This window comes from Arachis hypogaea, chromosome 17, assembly GCF_003086295.3.
Source record: "Arachis hypogaea cultivar Tifrunner chromosome 17, arahy.Tifrunner.gnm2.J5K5, whole genome shotgun sequence".
Lineage (NCBI taxonomy): Eukaryota > Viridiplantae > Streptophyta > Magnoliopsida > Fabales > Fabaceae > Arachis > Arachis hypogaea.
In genome coordinates, this window is record NC_092052.1 from 26,764,693 (window position 1) to 26,772,766 (window position 8,074).

An 8,074-nucleotide genomic window follows, 5' to 3' on the forward strand; every position below is an offset into this window, starting at 1 on the left:
ACTTATTATAAAAATACTATGAATACTATACTACCTTCAGTAGTACAACATGAAATTAAGCATTGTGTGAAGAAATGGTAATAGAGCAGAGCACCAACCTCTTTCTTGGAATGAAAGGAAACCCAAATAAAATTAATAACCGAAGTATTTAAACCTCGGGTCGTCTCTCAAGGAATTGCAGGGAGGTGTATCTATTATTGATTATGGAAAAGTATCTTTTTGGGTTTTTGAAATATTGAACAAGGAATTTAAATGACAAAAAAAATAAATTAATAACTAAGAAAACTCTTGGCACGGTATGAAAATTAGAAGTCCTATCCTAGTTATCCTTATCAATTGTGATGAGAATTGCCATTGCTCCCACTTAGTTAACCTCTAACTATGAAGAAAAGTCAAGTGGATGGATCAATTTGATTCCTCAAGTCCTAGTCAACTCCTAAGGAAAGACTAGCTTTAGAGGGATCCAAATCAATTAGCAACTTTCAATTATCAATCAACAAGGAATTTGATAACTCAAGAGTCTCTAATTAATCAACCAAAGCCAAAAATATAAAAAGCTAATTTAAAACTCTCCCAAACATTCAATCAAACACTTAGAAAGCATAACATAAAAACATAGAAATTAATAAGAGATAATAAAACCTAAATGACCAATTGCAAGTCAATGATGATAAATAAAGGAAGTAACAATCATAAATATAGAAAACATAAATTGCATTAATATGGAAATTCAATCTAACATGAGAGTTCATAAAGTAAAATAGCAACATAGAATAATAAACAAGGTAAATAAATAAACTAGAATGCTAAAAATATTAAAAGTAAAAGAGAAACTAAATTAAAGGAACATTGAACCTGGAATTGAGAAGAAATAAACCTAAAACTAAGAGAAATCCTAAAACCTAGAGAGAGGAGGGAGCCTCTCTCTCTAGAAACTACATCTAAAACCTAAATTGTGAATAATGATTCAATGTGTCTTGAGTCTCTGTTTGTCCCCTCGCTTTAGTCTGCGTTTCTGGGCCGAAAATTGGGTCCAAACTCAGCCCAAAATCGCCCTCAGCATTTTCTGCGATTTCTGCAGGTAGCGCATGTCACGCGTACGCGTCAGTCACGCGTACGCGTCGATGGTCATCCTCGCTGGTCAATGGGCTCCTCATGAACATTGGGTTATATCAGTTCTTCAATAGGAAATTTCTCAGTGGGCTTAGGGTCGCCAACTACTCCTATTGTGGCGTTCAATGCCAGGAGTTGTGTCTCCTTGGGCGTTGAATGCCCAGCTTGTATCCCTTTACTGGCGTTCAACGCCAGTGATGGTACTTCCTTGGGCGTTGAACGCCCAGTAAGGACTTCCTTACTGGCGTTCAACGCTAATGATGGTTCCTCTTTGGGCGTTAAACGCCCAGTAAGGAGTTCCTTACTGGCGTTCAACTCGAGATCATCCCCTTCAAATTTGGCCTCAATGTCCACTGTAATGACCTTGCACTCTTCTCATGGGTTCACTTCAGTGTTACTAGGAAGAGTGTTAGGAGGGGTCTCAGGGATTCTCTTACTCAGTTGACCAACTTGTATCTCCAGATTTCTGATGGAGGACCTAGTTTCTGTTATGAAACTGTGAGTGGTCTTAGAGAGTTCAGAGACTATGGTTGCTAAGTCAGAAAGGCTCTGCTTAGAAGTCTTCATCTATTTTTGAGAAGATGAAAATGGTGGTCTGTTGTTAAACTTATTCTGGGTTCTTCTACCTTGATTATTGTTGGAGCCTTGCTGAGGCTTCTGTTCATCCTTCCATGAAAGGTTAGGATGATTTCTCCATGAGGAGTTGTAGGTGTTTCCATAGGGTTCTCCCATGTAGTTTACCTCTTCTATCATGGGTTGATCTGGATCATAGGCATCTCCATCATATGAGGTGTCTTGAGTGCTGCTAGTTGTAGCTTGCATTCCAGTTAAATGCTGAGAGATCATATTGACTTGTTGAGTCAAGATCTTGTTCTGAGCCAATATGGCGTTCAGAGTGTCAACTTCTTGGACTCCTTTCTTCTGAGCTACCCCATTGTTCACAGGATTTCTCTCAGAAGTGTACATGAACTGGTTGTTTGCAACCATTTCAATGAGTTCCTGTGCCTCTTCAGGCATTTTTTTTTAAGTGGAGTGATCCACCAGCAGAGTGATCCAAGGACATCTTGGATATCTCAGATAGACCATCATAGAAAATACCTAGGATAGACCATTCTGAGAGCATGTCAGGAGGACATCTCCTGATCAGTTGCTTGTATCTTTTCCAAGCTTCATAGAGGGATTCACCCTCTTTTTATCTGAAGGTTTGTACTTCCACCCTGAGCTTGCTCATCTTTTAAGGTGGAAAGAACTTGGCCAAGAAAGCATTGACCAACTTTTTCCAAGAGTCTAGGCTTTCTTTGGGTTGAGAATCCAACCACATCCTAACTCTGTCTCTAACAGTAAAAGGGAAAAGCATAAGCCTGTAGACCTCAGCATCCACTCCATTGGTCTTAACAGTATCACAGATTTGCAAGAATTCAGATAAGAATTGATGTGGATCTTCCAGTGGAAGTCCATGAAATTTGCAATTCTGTTGCATTAGAGAGACTAACTGAGGCTTAAGCTCAAAGTTATTTGCTCTAATAGCAGGTATGGAGATACTTCTTCCATAGAAGTCAGAAGTGGGTGTAGTAAAGTCACCAAGAACCTTCCTTGCATCTCCTCCATTGTTCTGTTCGGCTGCCATGCTTGTATTTTCTGTTTCTTGTTCAAAAAGTTCTTTGAGATCTCTTCCGGAGTGTTGTGCTTTAACTTGTTGTAAACGCCTCCTTAGGGTCCTCTCAGATTCAGGATCAGGATCAAAGAGAGGTTCTTTATCTCTCTTCCTGCTCATAAACAAGAAAAAGAAGAACAAGAAAGAAAGAGAATGAAAGTTTCTATGTCAAAGTATAGGTAACTTCCTTTGGGGTGTGAAGAAGAAAGAAGAATGAGGGTAGAAGAATGAGATGAAGAATTCAAAAATTAAGAAGTAAAAAGAGAAACTAGAATTAAAATATTTTTGTTTTTATTTTAGTTATTTATTTAATTTCAAAAACAAGAAGAAAATTAAAAGCTAATTAACTAAAAAGATTTGAAAATTGAAGAATGATTTTCGAAAAAGAAGAAAGAGAAAGAAGTGAGAAGTTTTCTAAAATAGAAGAGAGAGGAATTAGTTAGGAAGTTTTGAAAAAGAGAAAAGAGAAAACAAGTAACTAATTAAAAAAGATTTAAAATTAAGATAAGATAGGAGATTTGAAAAAGATTTAATTTTAAAATTTAAAATTAGAAAAGATATGATAAAAATTTAAAAAGATTTGATTTTGAATTTTGAAATTGGAACAAGATAAGATAAAGATTTGAAATTAAGTTTGAAAAGATAAGATATGGTGAAGATTTGAAAAGATAAGATTTGAAATTTGATTTTTGAAAAAGATTTAATTTTGAAACTGAAATTTAAAATTTGAAATTTTAATTTTGAAATTGAGTTTTAAAAATTAAATTTGAAATAAGATAAGATAGGAATTTTGAAATTTAAAGAAAGATAAAAAGATAAGATAAAGATTTGAAAAAGATATGAAAAGATAAGATTTAAAATTTGAAATTTGACTTTACTAACAAGAAAACACCAATCTTAAAAAATTTTAAATCAAGATAAAAAAAGAAAGTGAAATTTTAGAAAATTTTTAATAAAGATAAAGGAGATATTTTTTATTTTTTGAATTAATGAAGAAAGAAAAAAACAACCAAAAGACACCAAACTTAAAATTTTTAAATCAAAGATACTAACTTTTTCTAAAAGAAAAACACCAAAAGACACCAAACTTAAAAATTTTAAGATCAAAACAAGAAAAGAAACAAGAACAACTTGAATACCAAGAAATAAAGATAAATAAAGAACACAGAAACAACACCAAACTTAAGAACTGACACTAGACTAAAACAAAAGACACTATTTTTGAAAATTTTTGGAAAAGACATTAAGAAAGTTCGAAACTTTAACAAGAACAAGAACAAGAACAAAAGATTCACACAAAAGACAAAGATAAATAAAGAAAAGAAAAGGTTTTGAAAAATTTTTTGAAAAGAAAACAAAAGACACAAAGAAAATAGTAAAAAGTACCTAATCTAAGCAACAAGATAATCCGATAGTTTGTCAAATCCGAACAATCCCCGACAATGGCGCCAAAAACTTGGTGCACGAAACTGACTTTGCACATTTCGCACAGATAGATCGACAAGTATACCAGGTCGTCCAAATAATATCTCAGGTGAGTGAGGGTCGATCCCACGGAGATTGTTGGTTTGAGCAAGCAGTGGTTACCTTGCAGATCTTAGTTAGGTGGATAGAAAATATAGTTGTCAAGAGAAAACGCATAAAGCAGAATAATTAAATAAAACATTATTAGATAGGTGTAAAATCAATGGTGTGAGAACGGTTGAGGCTTCGGAGATGCTTCTTCCTTCTGGATAAACTTTTCTCACCATCTACTCCAATTTCTGATTGATTCATTCTATGGCAGGCTGTATATGATTAACGCCGGGTCAGCGGTCATCCAATCTGAACGGGGTGAAGCTCTAGCAGTTCATTCCCTTGGTGATCCTACTCAAAATGCCACAGACAATGTCGGATCTTTCGGATCAAAGAACGCTGCTCCTTTGGTTCTAGCCTATACCACAAAGGCCCTAATCGTCCCGCACCTCGGCTGAACTAATGTCTCGAGAAGTCCCCAATGAAGCCGTGGATTAGCCATCTAAGAGATATATAATCAAGTTGGTGGTTCAATACTATCCCGTCAAGGACTCGCAAGAATCCATGTGGAATTGGGATGACGGTCAAGTTACACTCCCAATCCATTAGGATGAAGAACGAAGATACATCTTAGAATAGAATCAAGCATAGGTTGAAATAGAATAATGATATTATTAATTCATAAGAATTGGCAGAACTCCTAACCTTAACCTTAGGAACTTAGTGACTTATATTGTACATAGAATAGTGTTTGAATGTAAGATATGCTGGAGAGAGAGATCTAAACATGGTTGATCTTCTCCTATATACACTAATCTGCTAACTAAGAATTACAGAAAATAAGTTAAGCTAGTCCTATAGTGCGAAAATCAACTTCTGGGATCCACTTGGTGAGTGTTTGGACTGAGCTTGGAGTATCTCCACGTGCTAGGACTCCTTAGGAGCGTTGAACGCCAGCTTGGGACTCCTATTTGGGCGTTGGACGCCAGCTACTCCCTTTTGGGGGTTGGACGCCAGGAATGGGGCTGGTGGCTGGCGTTGAACGCCAATTTTGGGCCTTTATTTCCAAAGCAAAGTATAGACTATTATATATTTCTAGAAATTCCTGGATGTTAGCTTTCCATAGCCGTTAAGATCGTGCCATTTGGACTTTTGTAGCTCCAGAAATGCTCCTTTAGAGTGCACGGAGGTTAGATCCTGACAGCATCTGCAGTTTTTTCTCTGTCTCTAAATCAGACTTTTGCTCAAACTTCTCAATTTCAGCTAGAAAATACCTAAAATCACCATAAAACACACAAACTTAAAGTAGAATCCAAAAATATGAATTTTTTACTAAAACTTATGAAAATATAATAAAACTTAAACAAAACATAACAAAAACTATATGAAAATGATGCCAAAAAGCATATAAAATATCCGTTCATCAACCAACTCTCAAAAGTTCTAACTCTTGTACCATAAATACTGAGGCCCTGTTGTCACAGTGTGTAACACACATCTTGAGAATTTTTTCCCTGTCCTTCTCAACAGCAGCTAGTAGCTACTCAGAAAACCGATTACCGACTGCCATTTGTGCTTGTGCCTCTCTACCCTTCCTGACAAATAACTGCTGCAACCTCTCATAAATACATCTAACAATGGCTGAAATCGGTAAATACTGCGTACAGGAGGATTAAGCTCTTGATTTTCAAGAATATCACTTATATTGGTATTAGCCACATGGATGCAAGAGGTTAGACACACCACAAGTTTGGTATGCGGAACCAAAATTTCTTCACTGTCCGAATCTGCAAAGAAGATATATCAGTAAAAAAGTTTGTACAGTCTATGGCATCAACATCATAAACCAAACGCCATTGCCATATAGTATCCAAAGATAAACCAAATAGATAAACAGACCATGGAAATCTCAAATCTTTCTTAAAATTTCTATATATAGTTTTTCTTCCTTTTGCTACTAATTATTGGAGTACCCTCCATCGGTCATAAACTATCTAACGAGTAAAAAGAATAGCAACATATAAATGAAAATCTAGAACTTGTCATCACTTGTTTTTGTAGTATCACCGGCCAAAGGTTGCTGCCCAGATTTCAGGGTGCTGACTTGGTCATATCAAACAACAAAGGAAATACCATATTCAAGAAATCTGGATTGCCAAACGCTTTTATAACCTGGTAAAGTATACTAAAATTAATCAAGATTTTATACTAGTTATCCTCTACTGTTTTATAGGAAAAACACTAAATTACTGAAATAGTTATCCTCTGCTATTTTTAATAAACTCAATACTAGGCACAAACCTGTTCATATAGCCTGGGAAGACTGCAGACACAACAGAAAATTTGTGAATCTCTAAACGAAAATAACTCAGCTGAAATAAAGTTTAAATAATCCAACAGCAAAGGCAGAAGAAAACCACTTACTTTTCTTTTACTTGCCTATGATGATGATGACATGCCTTCACAAATAAGGGAAACAATTTCACCTATGTACAAGTTAAGGGTGACTCGTTCCCCACTGGTATATTCTTCCCATAGTTTTCAGATATGTTGGAAACACTTTTATCATCTTCAAATCTGCATGAGAATTAATATTTTTTAGTATTCATACAGTACTTTTATTATCACCAAGAGATTGTGTTAGGTGAGCTGTGAGCATATTCAGTAAAGCAGACAACCTATGTTATCTAGATTTAAAATTCAGATGCCTGCAATAATTTACACCCAGGTATATTCATTACATAATCTCACCAGTGCATATTCAACCAATACAACACTCCACGTAAAAGGTACAGCTTTTAGCAACAGTTAGTCCTCAAATGGCATTAAAATCAAAGCATGATCTACAGAGGCCAGTTTTGTCATTTATCTAAATAATTATAACTGCAGCACGACATATGTTGCAGTGTGATGTGTCCACCTTACAATCTAAAGTGACCTAGAGTTGGACACGTTTCAGCTATATTCTTAATATTCTTTTTATTAGAACAGGAAAGATATTTCTCAAACTGCCAAGTGATAAGTATAAAGTGAAACATATCAAGGCTGATATCAAGTTTTAAGAAAAGCCACCACTCACATAAACATTACAAAAACAACTTTTTCTAAAGATGTCTACGTGGCAAAATTTAAACCATACATTTTAAAATCACACTTTTTACTACAAAACACTTAAAATTATAGCTTTTTATAAGAAAAAGCGTTACCTAATAGAAAAAAGTAAATTAGAAGATTTAAGAGAAGAAATTATTAAACTATCAAAATTAATAGATCAAAAACTAATGATTTTAACTAATGTTAATTGTAATGACACCGAATTCCTAAAATCAATACAAAATGATTTTTCTCAAAATCTTTATTTTACTATAAGTTTTATTGAAAGACTTCAAAAACCTGAAAAAACTTATATTTCACACGGAATTTCTAAAAAATGCTACCATGGAAATGATTCCCCACATCTTTATCATACTTTTAACCCACAATTAAATTCTATAGTAGATATGCTTGAAGAAATTTTAGTATCTATAAAATTTCAAAGAAATAAGGAAAAAGAGGAACCTAATATAAACGAAATCAAACAGATATTAAATAAATATTTTCAGAAAGAGAATCCCAAAGAAGAAAATTTTCAAAATATAATCAACATAGCAGAATTAAAAGTAAAACCACCATTGAAATTATGAATATTGAAGAAAAATTAGAAAAAGTTACAATGCTTTTTAAACAATTAAAAATGGCTCAGGAAAATAATATTATGGAACAGGGATTTCAAATAGAAGAAGAATTAGTAAA

At 34.3% G+C, this 8,074-nt stretch overlaps 1 long non-coding RNA gene across 3 annotated transcripts; it reads right to left on the reverse strand.

The window, feature by feature from the left end:
- Positions 1 to 4,934: 4,934 nt before the first annotated feature.
- On the reverse strand, positions 4,935 to 7,290 carry LOC112766908 (uncharacterized). Of its 3 annotated transcripts, XR_003184614.3 has the most exons (5): positions 7,034 to 7,286; positions 6,707 to 6,859; positions 6,584 to 6,605; positions 5,739 to 6,454; positions 4,935 to 5,556 (listed from the first exon to the last, which is right to left on the reverse strand). It is a non-coding gene; the product is annotated as an uncharacterized lncRNA (long non-coding RNA). The 3 variants fall into 3 exon arrangements; XR_003184613.3 differs by having other exon boundaries at positions 5,739 to 6,859; positions 7,034 to 7,290; XR_003184615.3 differs by having other exon boundaries at positions 5,739 to 6,859; positions 6,961 to 7,053.
- Positions 7,291 to 8,074: the final 784 nt, after the last annotated feature.